The sequence below is a fragment of the Euprymna scolopes genome, chromosome 11 (assembly GCF_053919585.1).
Source record: "Euprymna scolopes isolate OS-2025 chromosome 11, ASM5391958v1, whole genome shotgun sequence".
NCBI lineage: Eukaryota > Metazoa > Mollusca > Cephalopoda > Sepiida > Sepiolidae > Euprymna > Euprymna scolopes.
In genome coordinates this window covers 46,170,345-46,191,990 of record NC_136492.1, presented here as the reverse complement: position 1 = coordinate 46,191,990, position 21,646 = coordinate 46,170,345, and the positions used below count along the sequence as shown (strand labels likewise).

General features: G+C 32.5%; 1 protein-coding gene across 2 annotated transcripts in view; it reads right to left on the bottom strand.

Moving 5' to 3' along the window:
* LOC145287850 (coiled-coil domain-containing protein 39-like) overlaps positions 1-21,646 on the bottom strand; it is a 2,493,216-nt gene that overhangs the window by 1,109,205 nt on the left and 1,362,365 nt on the right. The gene's annotated exons all lie outside the window — the stretch shown is intronic.

The window sequence follows — 21,646 nt, the reverse complement described above, 5'->3', positions numbered from 1 at the left end:
AATCGATACTCATTAACACCTAAAATTTCCTAGGCATGCTCCTGATTATAACTCCTAACCCATAACCAAGCTTCTAAGTAAATACTTACTAGCCATAGTCCTATACATTGACTTAAAGTAATCTATAATGAACAGTAACCATTAATATCTCTTTGTTAAGAGATAGTATTGCAATAATTATTACACAAACTAAACCGGTACTCATTGAAATAAAAACTTCCTGATATTAAGAGAAAGGCGAAGTCATTCTCCTTCGTTGTAGTCTAAAGGCAACTTACTCAAATTACTCAAATTGTCTAAAATTCCATGCATTCGTATACAATACTACTTATCCATCCATCTATACTTTAACTATACTTACAGAATATGCAATAACCTATATCTATCAGGTATAACTGTACTCCATATCAAATGTTCTCTTGTATCTATACTGAGCATATCTTATCTTTCAGTCTTACTAAATGTCCGGTTTGGGCACCAAATCAGAATTTCTAATAGCAAGTAGATCATACTCTAACACTTTATCCTAATCCTACTAAACCATATCTAACCATACATTCCTAAACATACTAAACCATATCTAACCATACATTGCTAAACTTACAAAACTATATCTAACCATACATTAACTTGTCTCTCTCGATCCAATACTGTAGCAAATTTAGCTGCTTCCACTGCATGAATTTTTACCTATACCCTCTCCCAGTAAAAATGAAAATGGAAAGCATAATAATGCCCTTTTTTAACCACACTTGAGGAGTGAAAACTTTCTGTAGAAGCTAACCTAAATGCCCGATTTTTCCAGGAGATATTAACCTAAATAACCAATAAATATTAACTACCCATGCGGGGTCGCAGAAATACCTGGATTAGGACCCAGGCGCGGGGCGAACCCCCTCGGAGCTGATGGACCCGTAGATCTTCCCAGGTCATCCGTCTAGGAGAAGGAAAACTCTGAAACTAAACCTAGGGGAGGGAGGCCTCTTCAGTCCTGGACGACAACCTTCCTAGAGCTGGTGACTCAAACAAATCACCGGTTGGCAAGCCTAAACTGCTTAAGGAGGAGATAGACTCTGTCTATCGCCCGGCTTTCATACTCCTTCTTTGCCTATTGGCCAGGTGTAGAGGTACTATCACAGGGACTCGTCTGAATCACCCAGTGGTTGACCTTGTTTCCTGACTAGGGCAATGAACGCCGCTTTTCATGGGATAACATAGAACAAGTATGCAAGCTCATTGCATTTTTAAACACAATTTATTCATGACAGAAAACTTCAATTATTTACAGAACGATATTCAATGTCAAGCGAAGCTGTCATCTTGCTCTCAGTTCTCTCTAAAACTGTCTAGTCTTTTCAAAATCTATAAAGGGAGATAACTCCTACTTTAGTTTAGAGTTATTTCCCCTTTTATCGCTATAACAGAAATAATATTTGTTTTAGTGACTTATTTTTATAATTGAAAGCTTGGTAAACATTTCAGAGAGTTTAATTTTCATTACTTTATCAAATATATTTTTATATCATTTTATCTTTTATGATAACGATTTACAAAAATGGTTATTTACTAGTGTGTTGAGACGATTGATGCGTAATGTAGATTAAGCTAATTCTGATGACCTCAGAGGAAGATTAAATATGGACAGTAAGAAGGGATGTGTGAAGTAGTAATGCCTAAGTCAAAAAAAAAAAAAATAGAAATAAGAAAGCAAACTTCGATGTTATAGTCATATTGAAGAAATGATAAAATTCTTGATTTAGTAGTAGTATAACCACTAGCAACTTTTGCTACCGGATAGAAAAACAATAAAAACAAAAAACAATATGCTTATCATTGCAATTTAATAATATTTGGCAGGAATGCCTTTTGGTTGTTGATGAAATTACACATTAAAACGATCATCACTTGATGTCACAACGTGAAATATCTCAGGCACGTGTTATATCGTTGGGATACTATGTTTAGTTTACTCAAAAATTTGCCAGTGCACTGACACTCAACAACCAATTTATTGCAAATTCTTTTCTACCATTTAATAGATAACATTTATTGGAACTTGAAAATATTGCAGAGACAATGCAATTATTTCTTTCTCTTCAAGATTTTGTTTGAATAAAATCATTTTCTTTAGATCGGAAGGATAAAACTATTGAATCATTAAATTTATGAGATAGAAAACAAACCCAAAAATCGGAAAACTTTCAAAATAAAAAAGAAAAGTTTTGGAATTACATCTGTTCCATGAAAATGTTTTCCTGAAAAAAAAAATCTATTTAAAATTTAAATATGTATCAGGTCTGTCCAAAAAATATACATCAATTTTTCAGATCCTGAGAATTACTTGTATGAAAATCTAACTAAGCAAGAAATCGAATAGAACCTCATTCTAAATTTATGAACTGAAATAATTCCGTTTTTTTATTCTTTATTAAAATTCCCCATGCCACGGGACTGCCTTTCTGTAGATTACAACATAGCTGTTTTCAAATCCAATGCCAACAAAACTTGTCAAAGCCATCCTCTTATATAACATGTAATTTATATATATTATTCCTTAATTGGAATTCATTTTTTGAGATGAGCATTATATATTAATTTATTTTTATTTCGGACTATTAGTCTCATCTTTATTAGTTGTTGTTGTTTTGTTTTTTTTTTTAAATTTTGGTTCACAACGTTTCGGCCAACTTCCTCTGGCCTTCGTCAGGTGGTACCGCGACGGATAGGAACTTCGATAGGAACTGACGAAGGCCAGAGGAAGTTGGCCGAAACGTTGTGAACCAATAAAAAAAAAGATAAAAAAAACAACAACTAATAAAGATGAGACTAATAGTCCGAAATAAAAATAAATTAACATGTAATTTGTTCATCCTATTCATTGTCTTCATTCTTTTCATAATATTGTTCATCATTCACCTGATAATCAGATTACTCGTTATTTTCCAGTGACCTTTGACATTAGTAATAATAAAAAATCATGTACAGAATATACAAAATCTTACTATAGTAGAGATTTTGTGCCTGCATGTTTATAAAGAAAACTTGGAATATTCTTTAACGTCAGTATAATCATCATATAAAAAAATAGTATCTGTGGACATAGAATCGTTGTTTTCATTCATCCACGGATACAACGATATAGACTTTCTTGTTATTTAAGTTCTCTTTTGGATGAATTGTCGCCTTGCAAACAATGCACTCAACATTGCGGTTATCATTTAGTGGGCATTCATTCGTGATTTGATAATTACATTTCATATTTTTGTGTTAGTATTTTTCAATCATGTATCTTATATCTTCTGATTATGTCCAAGTTTTTAGTGAAAGAATAGGTAATTTTATTGATTTTCTATCAAAGACAGTATATATATATATATATATATATATATATATATATATATATATATATATATATATATGTGTGTGTGTGTGTAAGATTTAATATCTAATTTCATTTCTTAATTTTCCATATTTACTATTGAGACGATTTTCGCAGTTTTCGTAGTTTTATCTTTATAAATGAAAAATTAAAAAGATAAAAAAGAGCAATGTATTTCCCAGTTATAAATTTTAGATCAGAATCATGGGTTACATTTTCTAGTTTTGACACATGCCTGGACAACTAGCATTTCTTCGAGTCAGTGTGTTTTCTGTGTCATCCTCCTTATGCCTCTTCTCTCTTTCTCGTTCTTTTCTCTGTGTGTCTTTTTCATTGTAAATTTCTCTGTGTGTCTTTTTCGTTGTAAATTTCACCAAGGATCTCAGTCAGACGCTAAGTAGCTTTTCTCATTTGATTTGTGGGTTGAAATAAATTTATAATAAAACTAAGCCAAGTTTGTGTTTTTCCACGAACATGTGTTTCATCGTTTATGATATATCAGCGTGGCTGAATCGATTGAGATTCAAACCAGGACCCCAGTGTTAGATGTCTTAAGCTTTACCACTGAGCAAAATCCTGCCAGTGCTGGAATGTACCATGTTTTTGTAGATGCTATTTATTTATTCATTTTTCTTTGGGATACTTCTGAACGAATTCAATTATTTAAATAAAAGTGCATTGGAAATAATTTTTCTTTTACCAATGTGATACCCCCAAATGAGGAGCAACATATGCAGATTTTAAAAGTTAATTATCCACGGACACGTGTTTCTCCGTGTGTGTGTGTGTGACGTTGCCCTCTTGTCAAATATAAAAATACAGAAAAAAAGTGTATTTGATAATGTACAATTTAAACTAGTTATTAACGAAAAAAAAAATGTTCCTTATTACAAATGAAAAGTCAATGAAATGAATTGTTGAATATTAGCTCATGTTGTTGTTAATCAATGAAATCTTACCAACAGACAAAGTAAGGAAAAAATACAAATCCAGTTTAAATAGTAGTAGGGCACAAATGACCCTTTGGGTCAGTATTTGTAATATATAACATTTACAAACATTTTTAGGAACTTCCAAATATTTTAAAAATCTTTTTCAATTCTTCAAATATTTAGAAAAACAAATTTAAAAATTTCCAAAAGGTTTTAATAATATATATTCAACGAACATTTTTACAAGAATCTGAAACTATTATTAATTAAAAACATTTTTATTGCTGCATATATTATGCTTGTTTACAAATACTTTTCCATTATCTTTCTGTTCATCTCTCCTTAGCGCTGTATATAACCGACCGTGTTGAAATACACGTTTATATTGTGATGTCATAATAAGCTCTCTCTAACTCCCACATGTCTCTCTTTTCACTTGTTTCTCTTTCTCCATTTTTCTTCTTTTCTTCCCCTCTCTTTTTCCTCCTCTTATTTTTCTTGCTCTATCTCTTTTTTTCCCTCCCTCTTCTTTCTCTGTTTGACTTATTACATCATTCATTCATTTCCGTATAAGTTTGCATGGCGATATGTGAGCAATCTAAGAATATCAAAGCTGAAATAAAATATAGCATGTAGAAGATTTATAAATTTTCCCCGAGTATAGACTGGCACCTTAGAAGAGCAGAGTGTAGTATCTCTTCTGGACAGTGAAGGAGAAATCCTTGTAGATTTAGGATTTAAAAACAATTGTCTCAATTCAAAACATTTTTTTGGGGGGAGGATGAGTTGAATAACCCACACAAAAAAACTGCCCTTGTGTCTAACTTTACTTTTGTGGGGAGACAAATAAACTGAGACTGATATCTCAGCTAGTAATTCGCGGTACAACTTATGCAGAGAGGAATTTCTATTTTTCAAGAATAGCTTACTTATATTATACAAGTATTTGTTAGATGGTTGGAAAATAGACAGATTGTAGAGAAACTAGGCTAGGAGCTCTACATAAGATACAAATGAGCCCCAATATTAATAGATGACCAAGGTTATTTCATTTCAAATGCAATATATAAAACATAGATTTCACTTAGTAATATTAAATCTTTTGTATTGCCAAGGACTCATGTTCGCTGCTGCTTTGTTTATTTTCTTTTTAATTATGTAAACAAACAGATGATGTTTCAAACTCTCATTCGTGGAAACTTAATTCATCTGACTAAAACAATGGAGAATGATTTTCTTTTAGTAATTTTCCGGTGTTTTATACATTATATATATATATATATATATATATATATATATATATACACACACATACATGACAATGCATTTACATACAATTATGCATAAAAACATAGAAAGACACCTATACATATGTGGATACATACAATATTCAAAATACATAGAACTATAAGTGCATCAGGAATTCAAAATCCCCCTCCCCTGTCTACTTCTACGTTCTCCTCGTGTTTCTTTTTCCTCTTATTTAGTTTCCCGCTCCTTGCTCTTTCCATAAAATCAATCTACTTTACTGAACCTTCCGCCAGTATCGATATGCAAAACAAAACAACAAAATGCAACTAGCTCCTCCCGTGTATCTGTCTTCATCTTCAGCCAAGCAACGTTCCATAAAAGTCATCTGGCAAACAGGGAAGCACTTTGAGATTTAAAATGAAATAATAAAAAAAGACGGATCTTATTCAGATTTGTCCATTCAATCTACACATTTAGCAAGAAAAATGCTTTTTCAAGATTAAGCATTACAGACCAACGAAAATGCTTTATGTGAACTTAAGTACTTTCGTTATTCTGTAATGCTTAAGTTTACATAATGCATTTACGTTGGTCTGTAATGCTTATGTTTTAAAAAGCATTTTCCTTGTTCTGTATTACGGGACAATGAAAATGATGTTTGAATCGTGAGCATTACAAACCAATGAAAGTGGTTTTTGTTAAACCTGAGCATTATAAACTAACGAAAATGTTTTTTGGAAATGTTAGCATTACAAACCAACACTTTTTGAAACATGGTTTGATACAAACCAACGAATATGCTTTGTGATACTTAAGCATTACAAACAGATGAAAATGTCTTTTTAAATTGAGTATTACAAACCAATAAAAATGCTTTTTGAAACAGTAGCATTGCAAACTAATGAAAATGTTTTTTGAAACTTAAGCTACATAGAAAGTCTTATGAACACATGGATTAGTCTCATCTAATAGAAAATATGTCCATTCAAACGATGCATTTACCTATGAAGTGTAATGGAAGAGCCAATACACAAAACCTCTTAGACATATAAGCAAGTACTCGTATCTAAAAATCTTTATGTATATTTTTTATGATATTTTATGGCATTTCTGATTTAAAATTAAGGTGGTGGAGATAGAACAAAACTCCTTACAGTAATTAAATAAAAAACTGCAAATATTCTTTCCTTACGCTGTATCAGCATTGCCTTGAATTTCATAGTTTAGGCCTAAAAAAGTGTAGAAAAATCACTAAAATGTATAATTTTGTTAAATATTCTTTTATAAACAAAAACTTAGTGATTAACAAAATAATTGCAAATGCATTTTGACGTGAAGATTAGAAAGACTTTTCTTTTAAGGCCATTGTTAGTGATGCATAACAGGTTATTGTTATTGGGGCTAAATGAATATTGGTGCAGCCTAAGTGGGGAATTGGGCAACAAGATATTGATTGTATTTTGATGATCACAGAAGGAGATTCAACTTAGACAATATAGAGAAATGTGTGAAGAACAGGAGATTGTCTCATCGCCACAAATTTGTATCCCTGTACCTATTGATTGAAACAAAGAGCACAGAAGAAATTGCAATGGCACCTAGTCCAAGGAAAGAAACTAATTATTAGAGTAGAAAGATCTGTGAGCCTTAAAAGCGAAGGGGTGGGAATTTGTTGCTAGTCAGGTTTGTCAGTAGTATTTACAGAGGAGTACAAATATACTAGGTTTATCAAAACATTCCATGGAAGTACTCGTAAAATAAGCATAGGGATACAAACTTGCAGCAATGAGACATACTCCTGTTCTTCCCATATTTCTCTATATTTTCTAAATTAAATCTCCTGAGGTCATCAACACAAAGTTTGTCTTCAAAACTCGCATTATACAGCCATCATATCATGTTCACATCATTTTGCCTCATGCAACACATATCTTCAACTCGTCCCCACAATTATTCTAGCAGATTTACCTTTTTTTAGATGATTGCCTCCCGAATCTAAAGAATGTTTCAACTGCCCGTTTGTGATTTTAAAATTTGTTTTCCTATGAAGTACAATTATTCAGTAGTTATGTGCTCTAAAACTCTAACTCATCAATATATATATATATACTAGCGGGGGGGGGTTACCCGGTGTTGCCCTGGTTTTTAGCGGCGTGCGTGGTTTGGGGTGGGGGTAAATGGAAACAAAGCGAAGTCATAACACTGTTTTAATATTATAAAAACAAACAATGTTAAAACTATAAAAAAAAAAACAATTAAAAAAATGAACGTGATGCAATACGAACGGTCCGGCAGTGCCCGGGTGTTTGAAAAATCCCAAAAAAGTTTGAAGAGGGGGTTCGAACTCGAATCATTGAGGCGAGGCGAAAGCGCCAAAAAAAAAAACCAACAAAAAACGTGACGAATAAACTAAAAAGTGAATTAGGTCAAATATCAATTCCGCCGTAAAATTTGTTTTGGTTTAGTTTCAGTAGTCACATACACATCACACTCGAATTCTAAATGAATGTTTTTGTTTTCTCGAATTCTAAATGAATTTATTTGTTTTAATTTTAATTTAAGTGTAATGCAAGTGAATTCATGATATCGTTGCGTTGTAATTTTTGTGTAAAAATAAAGGTTGAGTTGAAAGTACTAATAAATAAAGGTCATAGTTAGATTTCACGGTTAGAGTCGTTAAAACCGGAAGTAAAATCCGGTTAGTCTCGCAGATTGCGTCTTACACTAACGAAAAAAAAAAAAAGCAAAAAGACAACAATAATAGTAATAGCATTTTCGCGTTTTTTTGTTTGTTTGTTTTTCTTATTTCTATTTTATTATGGAAAAAACAGAAAGCATAAATCAGGGAAAAAAGAAAAAATAGAAACGGCACAAGTAACCTTGTACGATTCCAAACCTGTGTGTTTCCTCATAGTGTTCCTTGTGAACGCATCCGCTGCGGGGTAAATGGGGAGAGGGGAAAGGAGGAATCTAATATAGAGAAAAGATGTTGCAACTTCCATTGAATCTAAATGATTTTGGCAGTGGACTCTCACCGGAAAAAATATAGGAATATACCATTGTCGAGGAACTGTAGAGATAATAGGCCTATAGCAAACCTCAGATAATGTGCTACAGTTTGTACGCATTACATTTGCATGTAATGTCATGATTTTTAATCCTATTAAGGTCAAAGTTGGAGGGGAAAAATGAGTTCATTTTCTTTATATAGAAGATAGAAGAAAGATAGATTGATAGAAGATAGAAGATAGAGAAGAGCAGAAGATAGAGAATAGAAGATAGATAGATAGAAGAAAGATAGATAGAAGATAGATAGAAAATGATAGATAGAAAAAGATAAAGGAAGAAGAAGATAGAAGAAGAAGAAGAAGAAGAAAGAAGATAGAATAGATAGATAGAAGAAGATAGATAGAAGATAGATAGAAGAAGAAGAAGATAGAAAGATAGGAGATAGATAGAAGATAGATAGAAGATAGATAGATAGAAGACGATAGATAGATAGAAGATAGATAGATAGAAGAAGAATAGATAGAAGAAAGAAAATAGAAGAACATAGATAGAAGATAGATAGAAGAAGATAGAATATAGATAGATAGATAGATAGAAGAAGATAGAATAGATAGATAGATAGATAGATAGAAAATGATAGATAAAAGAAGAAAAGAAGATAGAAGAAAGAAGAAGATAGAGAGTATATATATATATATATATATATATATATATATATATATATATATATATATATTAAAGTTTGTTTTTGAAATTTCGTTACTTTCAATGTATACCGTTTTCGTTTAACGGGTCTAGATTATTATTTTAAAGTTAAGCTCAATGTGTCTATTTAACATTTGCATTGTTATTGTTCTTTCTGTACCTATGTTATTGTTTTTAGTTTCCTTAACAAATTTAATTTGTTCTTTATATCCTGATCTAACAAATGGTATATTTTAACATGCTGGACATCGTATTCGGGTAAAAAGATTTGTATAGCCATGCTTCCTCACTTCCTCCATCTTTTGGTGTTATGTAAAGATAGTTTTCCGTTTTAACCCGTACTTCCGTATTTTTATTTTTGGTTGTAATATTCCTTGTTTTTATTGAATAATTCTTCATTTTGTGATATTTTGGATATTCTTTTTGAGATGCTAGGTATAACTGCTTTTTTCATACTATTCGGATGGTTAGACTTGTGATCTATGTAGAATAGCGTTTGGTTGGGTTTATGGTAGGGTTCAACGGAGTTGTTGTCTAGATTCAGGGTTATGTTTCAGAGGTTTACACATTTGTGGTTTGGGTCTATTATAAACACGCAAAAATATAGGAATAAAATTATATAAAATTATATGATAATTGAAAAAAACAAATAGGAAAAACAGGGAAAATTAAAACAAAAATAAATAACTAATAAATAAAAAATAAAAATACGGAAGTACGGGTTAAAACGGAAAATTATCTTTATATAACACCAAAAGATGGAGGAAGTGAGGAAGCATGGCTGTGCAAATCTTTTTACCCGAATACGATGTCCAGCATGTTAAAATATACCATTTGTTGTAAAAATCTATTGGATGAACATCTGAAGAAGTTGGTGGGGACAAGATATTTTTACGGAAACATAAATCGTAAAATTGCCACTCATTAATGAAACAGCTGTAATGTAAATATCCAGGAAATAAACGAAGGTTATAAAAAGGAAACGTGAGTCTTTGAATTTTCAACAAAACTTTGCACTATATATATATTAAAATGTATAAAATATATTATGTCTGTGTAGTAAAATTTGAAACATGAAATTTAAACAAAAGTGAATGGTTAATAAATGGAATTAGTTGGTAAGAATGAAAAAGACTAGTTATAATAATTAATAATCCAAACATCGTTAGAGCCAATTGATATTTTGTTAGGGAAACCGATCTAATTTATTTACACACACACACACCTCTCTCTCTCTCTCTATATATATATATATATATATATATATATATATATATAAAGTTAGGTATGTATATATGTTTTATATTTTTATGTACAAAGTTTACTTGAAAACTAGTTTAATTTTGTTTTATGCAAAGAAGGTGGAAGTCCTTCATGAAGTTTCAGATACCTCTAATTTTGAGGAACTTTTAGCAATAGATATAAGATATCGATTGAAAAATATTAACCAAATTTCAGATTTTTGAAGCATTTTAAAGATAATTTTATGTAGTATAATACGAGTACAGACTCCCATTTACAACCTCAAGTATATCAGATTGGCATTAAATTTGTTCTATAGTAATTCTCCAAGAATTAAGCACGATTCTCTGAATTTCAAGTTTTTCTCAAGACCCATTAAGCTGAAGCCTTATATTTTATATATTTTTCTAGAATCATGGATAGGATTTTCAGCAAAATAAAAATAAAAATTCTAGATATAAGGTTTAGTATCATTATTTCTGGAATTTGATTTTCATAAAGGGGTATAAATTGGTGCAAAATTATTCTGTTTAGTGAATTTTACCCGTCCTTGAGTGAGTATTCTATTCTCTCTCTCATATATATATATATATATATATATATATATATATATATATATATAAATGTAATTCTTGGTTCGTTCAAAGTCGATAAAACCATATTTCTACATTACCAATTTATTTGAAATTTTCAGACACCCCCTCTTTAGAGTCGAGGGATGTTTCTATGTTATTAAAATAAATTAACATCGCCAATTATAAAAATATTAAATAAAATAACAATATTTTTGTAAGCTGATAGTGCGAACCTGTCTTGTTGGTATAACTGAACTTCCGTTTCAATTCATTTCATACACCACGATTTGACGAAACGAATTAGAAGATTCCATTTTTTGTTTACTCGATAAGTAAAAAAAAATATAATTCATTTGTTTATCTTCCAAATGTTTTAATTTAATTTTTTTTTTATTATATTAGGCAAAAAAATAAAGTTGAATTGAAGCATAAAAGACGAAGTGTTTTTGTTTTGTTTGTTTTTTTTGTCTTTTTTAAACAGTTGTTTCGATATAAAAAATATGAACTTTTTTATTATTAAAACTATAAATTGTTAGGTGAAAGTACAGTTTTTTTTTTCGAAGAAAATTTGCGGATTAGTAATGTGCTTTAATAATATTTGGTGCTAATGCAGAGAGTGATCCGCGCTATTTTTTAAATCGTATTTCCAAGTTTAATTAAAGTTTTATGATATGTTTTTTATTCAATTGTAAGGTTAAAGTACAGAATAGGTACAAAACCCCTCCCCTCCCCATGTTAAGAATGGCTTTTAAATAATAACGTTATTATTTCAGCACGGATCACTCTCTGCATGAGTACCAATATATTATATGTACACAATGTTTAAATATTATTTCAACAGTGCTCAATACTTTCACCTAACAATTTAATAAACAAAACATGGTACTTATGCAGAGAAAGTACCATGCTAAAATACTATTATTTAGAAAGCCATTCTTAACATGGGGAGTGTGTTTTTTAACTATTCTATACTTTCACCTAACAATTTACTAAACAAAAGATGGTACTTATGCAGAGAAGGTACCGTGCTGAAATAATACCGTTATTATTTAGAAAATTATTCTTAACATTGGGAGGGATTTTGCATCGTTTCTATACTTTCACCTAACAATTTAATAAACAAGGATTGATAGTACTTATGCATAGAAAATACCGTGCTGAAATAATGTTATTTAGAAAGATATTCGTAACATGGCAACGGTATTTTATAACTATTCTGTACGTTCACCTAACAATTTAATAAACAAAACGTTGTACTTATGCTGAAATAATGACGTTATTATTTAGAAAGCCATTCTTAACATGGGAAGGGGGGGTTGTAACTATTCTGTACTTTCACTTAACAATTTAATAAGCAAAAGTTAAACTTAAGCAGACAAGGAACAGTACTGAAACATTAATATAATTATTTAGAAAGCCATTCTTAACATGGGGAGGGAGGATTTTTTTAACTATTCTGTACTTTTGGTGCAAATGCAGAGATTGATCCGCGCTATTTTTTAAATCATATTTCCACGTTTAATTAAAGTTTTATGATATGTTTTTTATCCAATTGTAAGGTTAAAGTACAAAATAGGTACAAAACCCCATCCCCTCCCCATGTTAAGAATGGCTTTTTAAATAATAACGTTATTATTTCAGCACGGATCACTCTCTGCATGAATACCGATTAATGTTTTGTTTTTGTATTTTTTTACCGGAGTTTTTTTTTTGTGTGTTTTTTTAAGAAAACCTTTTTAACAAAAATTGAAAGTACACTTTTTTTCTAAAAGTAAGACTTCATGTTCTCTTTACTGTAAGTGCGGTCAAAGATGTACAAAAGAGATCCGTTAAACTCTCAGATTCGCAGCAAAGAAACAGATATAATAAAAATAAAACCTCATAAAATATAATAAAAATAAAACCTCATAAAACGATCAATATTTACTCCGCAAAAGAATTTCAACATAGTGCAGTTATTTAGATAAATAAATCAATAAAATAATGAAAAAAAAAAAAAAAAATTGTAAATGATTAATGAAATATTGACATGCATAAATTTTGCAACAGAAAAAAAGTAGTTTGATATCTCCAGAAAGAAAATATGAGTCGAGGGAAATACTAACAGAAACGAATCATATCATAACTCTTCGTTCTTCAGTGGCAAAAAAAGGCAATTTATGTTTAAACTAAACTCACTCATCTAAAAAATAAACAATATTGAAACTAAGTTTTTTCTGCGATTAAATATTTTCTCTGTTACTCCACACCCTCGAAACTAGCACATTATAAAATGAAGTTGTTGAATAGACTCAGAAACTGATATTTGAATTTTTATTATTTATATTCGAAATGGAAAAAGTAAAAAGAAACCCATATTTGGGGGCAATTTTAATTACCTGAGCTATAAAATTCTTGTTGCGGGTCGCATATGTGTTAAAATCATACAAGACAAGCGACTCTATATAATTAATTCATTTTGTAACAGATAATTTCTCAATCCTTTAGATATCTGGTGCCTCAAAATGGAAGAGCATCAAAATAAAAAAAAAAAAACATAACTAGAGAAAATACAGGATTGGGTTAATATTTCAGTTCGCCTACCCCACCCTCTAGAAGATCTCCGTCTCTCAAAACAACGACAAAAAACCTAAACAAATACTTAAACCAGCTGTTTTGTTTTCAAACTAGTTTTATATACAATTGCCTAAAACCTGACTTCTAATTATTACTGGTTCTATCAGTTCTTTGCAAATTTTCTTGCAACTTAGAAAATTCTATACAATCTACCAGAGTTATCTCGCCCGACCACTTTAAGAAAAGAAAAAAAAAAGTGTTCCATAACCCTGAGTGATGAAGCAATGGACAGAGTAGAGCGTGGTCTAATGGCCATTTCCAGAGTGAATAGGTCGAACAAATGCACCTCTCTTTTCCTTGTCCACCTCAGTGTCTCTCTATTTGAGTGCATATCTTTTCTTCCAAATGAATAATTTCATGTCTGACTTGGCTTCGGAGATGTGGTCAGAGTGTGTAAGCTAAGGTTTCATAGATATAGAATATATCATCTGGGAGTTGAGGAAGTTACTACATTGTAGACAAAAAATATATAGGCCTGCCAAAATGTCTGAAGCCTCACCTTTCTTATGACAAAAGAAATATGGACTGGACACTTACTAATGGATATTGACAAGCATATAAAATAACTCTAAATATTTTCATTTAAAGTTTGCCACACAAAAAAAAATCTCGGTTTTACCAATGCAGTCTACAACGAAATTAAATAAACCAGACAGAAATTAATGAACATTGAACGGAATCTAATGCATACTATTTACATAATCATTAGATTAGAAATTATACTGTCATACAATTAATGTTACATTGTTTGAAAAACATATAGAAAATATTAATATAACTGTTTGTTTTGATTTATAGGATATAAACACTTTTCATGTTATTTAATGACAGTGAAGTTTGAGGACATGAGTTGCATAAAGAGAAAATATAGAATTATTATTCTATGATGAATGCGTCTTCAGCCTGACAGGTCCATTACGTTACTGCATTTTTTGAGATGAGGATTGGTTATTGTGTTATTTGGATTCTTTGAACTACTGTTCTCATCTTTGAGTTATTTTAACAACGTTTCGGTCAATGTAACCTCCGACCTTCTTCATGTGTATCTTGCTCAAGTCTGAAATCTTTCTGATGGAATGAGAACATTCTACTCCCATGGACTAAATGAAGTGTTCCATTCTAAATTCGACAATATACACCTGAAGAAAGTCGGAGGTTACATCGACTGAAACGTTTTGAAAATAGCATTAAAGATGAGAACAATAGTCTGAAGAATCCAAATAATGAGAATAAGAGAATGAAAGTGTTGTGGTGGCACACATTCATTTGCATATGTGGATAGTAATTACACATAAATAGGAAGACTCGGTTAGTCTGAGGGTGTGTTCACCAGAAGCCACTGAAGGCCGCCGAGACCAGATATGTCTCTCCAGCAAAGACTCTCTTATTTGACACCATTATGTAAATACCCTGTAAATATACCTTTTCCTAATACACTTCTTATTTGATCTACCTTTGTTTGTTGAGTCGTCATTTGTATTGCTTTCTACGTTACTTGTTTCAACCTGCAAACTTAACAGAAAGGAAAACTTTAAATCAGCATAAACAGACAGGAACTTTTGTAGTTTGATAGAATTATAGAAAGAATGAGCAACAGATAAAACTGACATAAAATATTTACCTTAAATTAATAAAATTTGCTTATCAGAACGAATTGCAAATATATTAGAATATGTGTACTAGGTCTAAAAAATTAATTCTACAAACATAAGTTCTGTACCACTTTTATGTGCTCTTACGAAGATTTAATTCAAAATGTAATGCTACAAAATCTTATGTCTAGAATCCTTATTCCTATTTTCATCCAAACAAATTACATGATTTTTATTCTAGGAAATATCTTAAGTTTAAGGAATATTAAGAAGAAATCAAAATTCGAAAATCTTGCTTAATTGGTGTCTAGTAATTATGAATCAAATTTAATTCAAATATGAAATATTGAATTTTCATGGGAGATTGTGTCCATAATATTAAAACTCCAAAGAAATACAAGGAATAATTATCTTGAAATACGAGGAATAGTTATCGATTGATATCCAATACCTGTTGTTAAATTTTCACAAAATTCGAAGGTATCTGAAATTTAATAAAATGTTTCTGCCACACCTTTGCCTTCTTTACATGAAACTAAACTAAATTAAACTAATTACAGCTCACACTATTGCAACTTATGTACGTGTGTTGCAAAATTCATAATAATCAGTGAATTACCTTATGAGTGAATCCTAAATATATAAATATCCATGCACATATCAAACTTTATATAAACAGATATAGATATAGGTACACATAATAATCTGGTATTCTTCAAACTGATGGCCATAGTTTGAGTGTAAAATTTTGATTAAATCTGTTTATTATCCTTTTCTAATTAACAGATAAGGCACCACCACAAAAAAGAAAAATTCGCAATTAAAATATTTGTTACATTTTTCTAATTAAAGCTTACCAGATAAAGAGCAATGTTAATCCTGTTTCTGTGTCTTTCTTTAATACCTTTATTAACTGTCTAATTCTTATCTTTTTATGGTTAATATTATGATCCAATGCTACCTTGAAATAATACATTTTTTTTTACATTGGCATCATCACTTATCAAGGCCAAGAGGTCACTCAAGGATAAGGGTTAAAGAGTGTACAGTAGAAATTGGACAATATAGTAACCGTTAGTAATGGAGATTCGGTAAATTTGTTAACTTATATGGAATGGCTCATCAAAAACTTGTTTACGTTAAACTTGAAGACAACCATATTGTAGTCAGCTGGAAAGCAGAAAAACGGAAGACAATTCCATAGGCGTGCAGTTCTAAGAAAGATAAGTTTTCTCAGCAATGACAAGTGTCGGTTCTGCCACACAGAAGTAGAGAGTGTGAACCAGATTACACCCTGCTGTAAGGTTCTACTGACTACTATACAATGCGACACACTGGAGTGTGTAAATATCTCCATTATACCATCTGTAAAATTTTGAATATCGAATATAACAGCAAGTCCGAGGAACATACAACCAGAAAGACCAGTTGGAAATAAGTTATACACCATCCACTATGACTATGCAATTCCTACAGCTACCTAAAAAACGAAGCTGTTAAACCTGACATAGTGATAGGAGATAAGGAGGAGAAAGAAGAAACCTTAGTAGAAGTTAGTGTCTCCAATGATTCTGTTAAACAGAGCTAATATTGAAAAAAATAACTAAAGTATGCCATGAAAAGAAACTGGAATCCTAGGAAGATCTCCATCATTCCAGTAATTATAGGAGCAACTGGACTCATGAAAAAGAATTTCAAAACTACCTGGCAAATATATCCGGTGAACCCAGTGTAAGAGAGATACAAACAATTGCACTTAAAAGGACAGTTACAATCTTAAAAGGATATCTCAGTTAGAAGTATGAAATGGTAAGTGATTGTCTAGCATCCGGTAGAATGCCCTATCCCCAGCTAGAACAAAATAATTGAAAAAAAAAAAGCACTACATGGCGATATCAGAAATAATTTTGTTTGATTTCCTTTCTTTCTAATTCAAAATCGTAACTATTTCTGCCTTTATTACGGACTATATGTAAAGTGATTTGAATAAATTATAATAGTCTCTAAAAAGATTTTCAATGTAAAAATGAACCGAGGCGTCTGGTAAACATAGTATTTCCATTGATAGTAGATTTTCTAAAATAAGATATAGAACTCAGAGCTATTTTTAATCAGACACTTTAAACCTTTTATTCAAATGCTTTTTTATGGTGATGTCACCAGTAATAAATGTAAATAAAATGAAAAACGTACCATTTATTATTTATTTATTTATTTTTTACTATTTAAATACCCAAGGCTGCTCGATCAACCAAATGTTATTTATGGCGAAATATTATATTTTGACTGATATTGATTTTTTGTTAAAGAAAAGTCTCCAATATTTAGCTGACATTCGCCAAATCTAGGTAAACAAATGCTAAATAAAGCGTATCAATTCAGAGCCAGAAAATGGAATAACAAGAAAAGAATAAAAATTACATGCAAAACTACAAATTTTATACACTAGTGTCTTGCCAAGTATTTTTAAAATATAAAAATGAATAGAAAAATAAGTAGGCTCGTTTTTAACCGCAACGGTTCATGCGAAATCAACCGTTAACTTTTACTATAGTAACACACAAAAATAGTAATTTCTGACTTCTCTCTTTTAAGTTTGATTCAAGTCAGAAATTATTTTCTATTTTGTTTATTTGAAAGCTCCAAATACGCAAATGTCACGATAGTAAACACATGAAAGACATTTAAAAAAAAAATTATCGTAGTTTTTCTATTTTGACAATTTCTTATTTAAAAGTAACTTTGAATCGTTTAAACTGCTGAAAGCATGTGTGACTGGAATTAATGTTTAATAGTGTTGTCTCAGAATTCTCAGAGTTATCTCCTTTAGATTTATCCTAACCAATGTTAGATATAGTTATTATTGATTATTAATGCTTTAGTTCTTACCTAAGAATGTTTACTACTATTTGATTGAATATTAAGCCTTAAAATATATGTAAATAGTTTTCGAAACTAAATTAAAGCTGATGCAAAATTAAAGTTTTTTTCATACAAAAATCACAAAACTATGTGTCCATTACTGACAGAGAAACGTGAGTGCTTACACTGCAACTAAAATACTGATACATAAATTTTTATTCAGATTAAATCGCTGTTGTTCTTTTTTGCTCCTAAGATTTTTCTTGCTTCCTAATTTGTCATCTAGAAAAGATGTATATATTTTTGTACAAAGAGCTTTTATTATTTGTTTGATTATTGTGTAACTCTTCAAAAGTTTAACCACTAAGGAGGCTGTCCTATCAGCAGGTGCAAAGTACTGGGGCTGCTGTATTGCCATTTGGTGAATGGATTCTGGACCATGCAGTAGTCTCTGGTTGGGCCTCTCGATGCCATACTAGTGGGTAATTGTTACGGCTTTACCTGATCATGTACTACAAAAAAAAAAAAATTTCCTGTCTTTCCTCTCTTACTTTCCCTCTCTGTTCTGCTCTAACCAAGTATGCTGACCTGTTCCACAAACCCCAAAATCCTCAACATGAAATATCTCAAAAAAGAAAACATGAATAAACCTAGAACCCCATCCTCCTACGTAGACCCCTACTACCATGTCTCCTTCTCTAACATCAGGGGTCTATGTTCTATCCTTCCAGAGGTTGAAACCCAATTACAGGAGAGGAAACCTGACATATTCTTTCTAAGCGAAACTGGAATAGGGCCGACCACCTCCCTAGATGAGTTCATAATTAAAGGATACTCTAACCTAACATCTAAATCTGACCTCCAAGATCGCCACGGGCATGGAATATATGCCTACATTAAAGATGGCTTCCCATGTGGCAGGGATATCTCCAGAGGAGACCCTAATCTACCTTATATGTGCTTCCGGGTTGCACTAGCTTACACCACCGCATTTATATTTGCCCTTTATCGCCTCCACAACAGTGGAGTTACTGTCTTTAAGAGTATATCAGAAAAAATTGACCACATCCTGTCTGATCATCCCTCGGCTAACATTCACATTTGCAGTGACTTCAATGTCCATAATGTGGAATGGCTGACCCACTCAAATAAGAGTGATGATGAGGGGAGGTTCTGTCATGATTTTGCCATTGCCTATGACCTCACTCAGATTGTCCGCGAGCCCACCCATGTGCCTGATAGTACCGGTCAGTTTGCAAGCCTACTAGACCTTTTTCTATCCACTTCCCCTGAGCTATGCTCATGTTCCGTTCTATCTCCTCTGGGATCGTCCGACCATTGTGTCGTATCAGTTAAGATAAAAATGAAATATAATAAATCTACAGATGTACCTCTCCACCGTACTGTATACTGATACTCTATGGCGGACTGGGATAGCTTCTGTACATTCATATCTGATCTCCCTCTCCATTCCATGTTTAAAAAGGACACGTCCTCTATAGTATCAGACCTGACCTAATGGTTACTTGTAGGCATAGACCAATTCATACCATCTAAAAAATTCCAACAAAAACCTAACAGCAAGCCATGGTTCTCCCCCGAATGTGCTGCTGCCATCGCACACAGAAATCACTTTTTCCATAGCTACCAATGTAATAGATGCACTGAAACTAAAGCTGCTTTCAGAACCGCCAGCAACCACTGTAAAAGAGTAATAAAAAAATGCAAGAGAACTATATGCGCAATCCGTTAAGTCCAAAGTAGCTGAGCAGCGGCTTGCTTCCCACCAGTTCTGGCAAATAGCAAATAGGATCTTGAACAGAAACGTGAAACGTGCGTTCTATCCCAACCATTATCAATGGACCAGAGGTCATCTCGACAGCATCCAACAAGGCCAAACTATTTGCCAAAAACTTTGCAGCAAATTCTACCCTGTGTGACAAAGGCCATCAACTCCCCATATTCCCTCCTATAACAGACAACACGCTATGCAACATACAAATATCTGTGCATGAGGTCGCCAAGCTAATCAAGAACCTTGACTCCAGTAAAGCAACTGGTCCCGACAGTATTCCAATTATAGTGTTAAAAAAATTACGACCAGAACTTGCCCCCATACTTTCCAAACTGTTTAAGCGTTGCCTTAAGGAGAAGTGCTTCCCAACACTCTGGAAAACCTCATCAGTATGCCCTGTATTTAAGAATTCAGGTGATAAGTCATCCCCCTCTCAGTACAGACCAATAAGTCTCCTGTGTGTCATGAGTAAGTTGCTGGAGTCCACAATAAATAGAGAATTAGTCAACCACCTCAGCAGAAATAACCTTCTTAGCGACACGCAATATGGTTTCCGCTCTGCTAGATCTACAGCGGAGGTACTAACGGTTATATCTCATAGGATTAGCAAATCTCTCGACAAAGGCTTCATTTCTAGGGCAATTGCTCTCGACATATCAAAGGCCTTCGATAAGGTTTGGCATAAAGGCCTACTACACACGATTTCCAGCTACGGTATAACTGGAAATGTTTTCTTGATCATTAAATCATTTCTCTCAGATAGGCTCATAAGAGTAATGGTTGATGGGCACAAATTAGAGGCCCACAGTATTAATGCTGGAGTCCCTCAGGGATCCATACTGGGCCCAACTCTCTTCCTGATCTACATCAATGATCTCCCAAAACACATACTAAAATCTTTCATTGACATCTATGCTGATGACACAACCATCTATGGCAACACATCAAAGGCCATAAATGATGATGTTCTCTTTGATTCTCTCTCCTCTGATCTTGAGCGCGTGGTACAGTGGGGAAAGAGGTGGCTGGATATCCTTAATGCATCTAAAACTAAGTTCCTATCTCTACATCATAAACGCTCTGATCCCCATCTGGCATCAATTGAAATGGATGGCTCTCGTCTAAGGGAGGCCCCAGGCTTTGATAAGCTCCTGGGTTTGACCTTTACACCTGATCTTAAATGGAACACATACATCAAGTCTGTGGCCAAGGTCGCTGGGAAAATGGTGGGATGCTTCTCCCGCTCCAGAAGATATCTCACTACTGATGCAATTCTCTATCTATATAAGAGCTAAGTACGTCCAAAGATGGAGTACTACTGCCACATCTGGGCGGGGGCTGCTAAAAACAGCCTATCCTGCCTTGACAGAGTACAAAATAGACTCCGTGGCTTGGTGGGGGATCCCCTTTTCTCTACCCTGCAACCTCTTTCCCACAGAAGAGACGTAGCGAGCCTGTCATTGTTCTATCGTTATTTCCATGGCAGGTGCTTGTCTGAGCTCCATTCTCTGGTCCCCCCTCGCCAATCTTTCTCAAAAAAAACACCCGATTAGCTGAAACCACCGTCAATAATTTTCCCCACTCCCTATCTGTGCCTAAATCAAAACGTAGATACCATCAACAAAGCTTCTTTCTTAGAACTGCACGCCTGTGGAACTCTGTTCCGCTTGCCTGTTTCCCTCCCGACT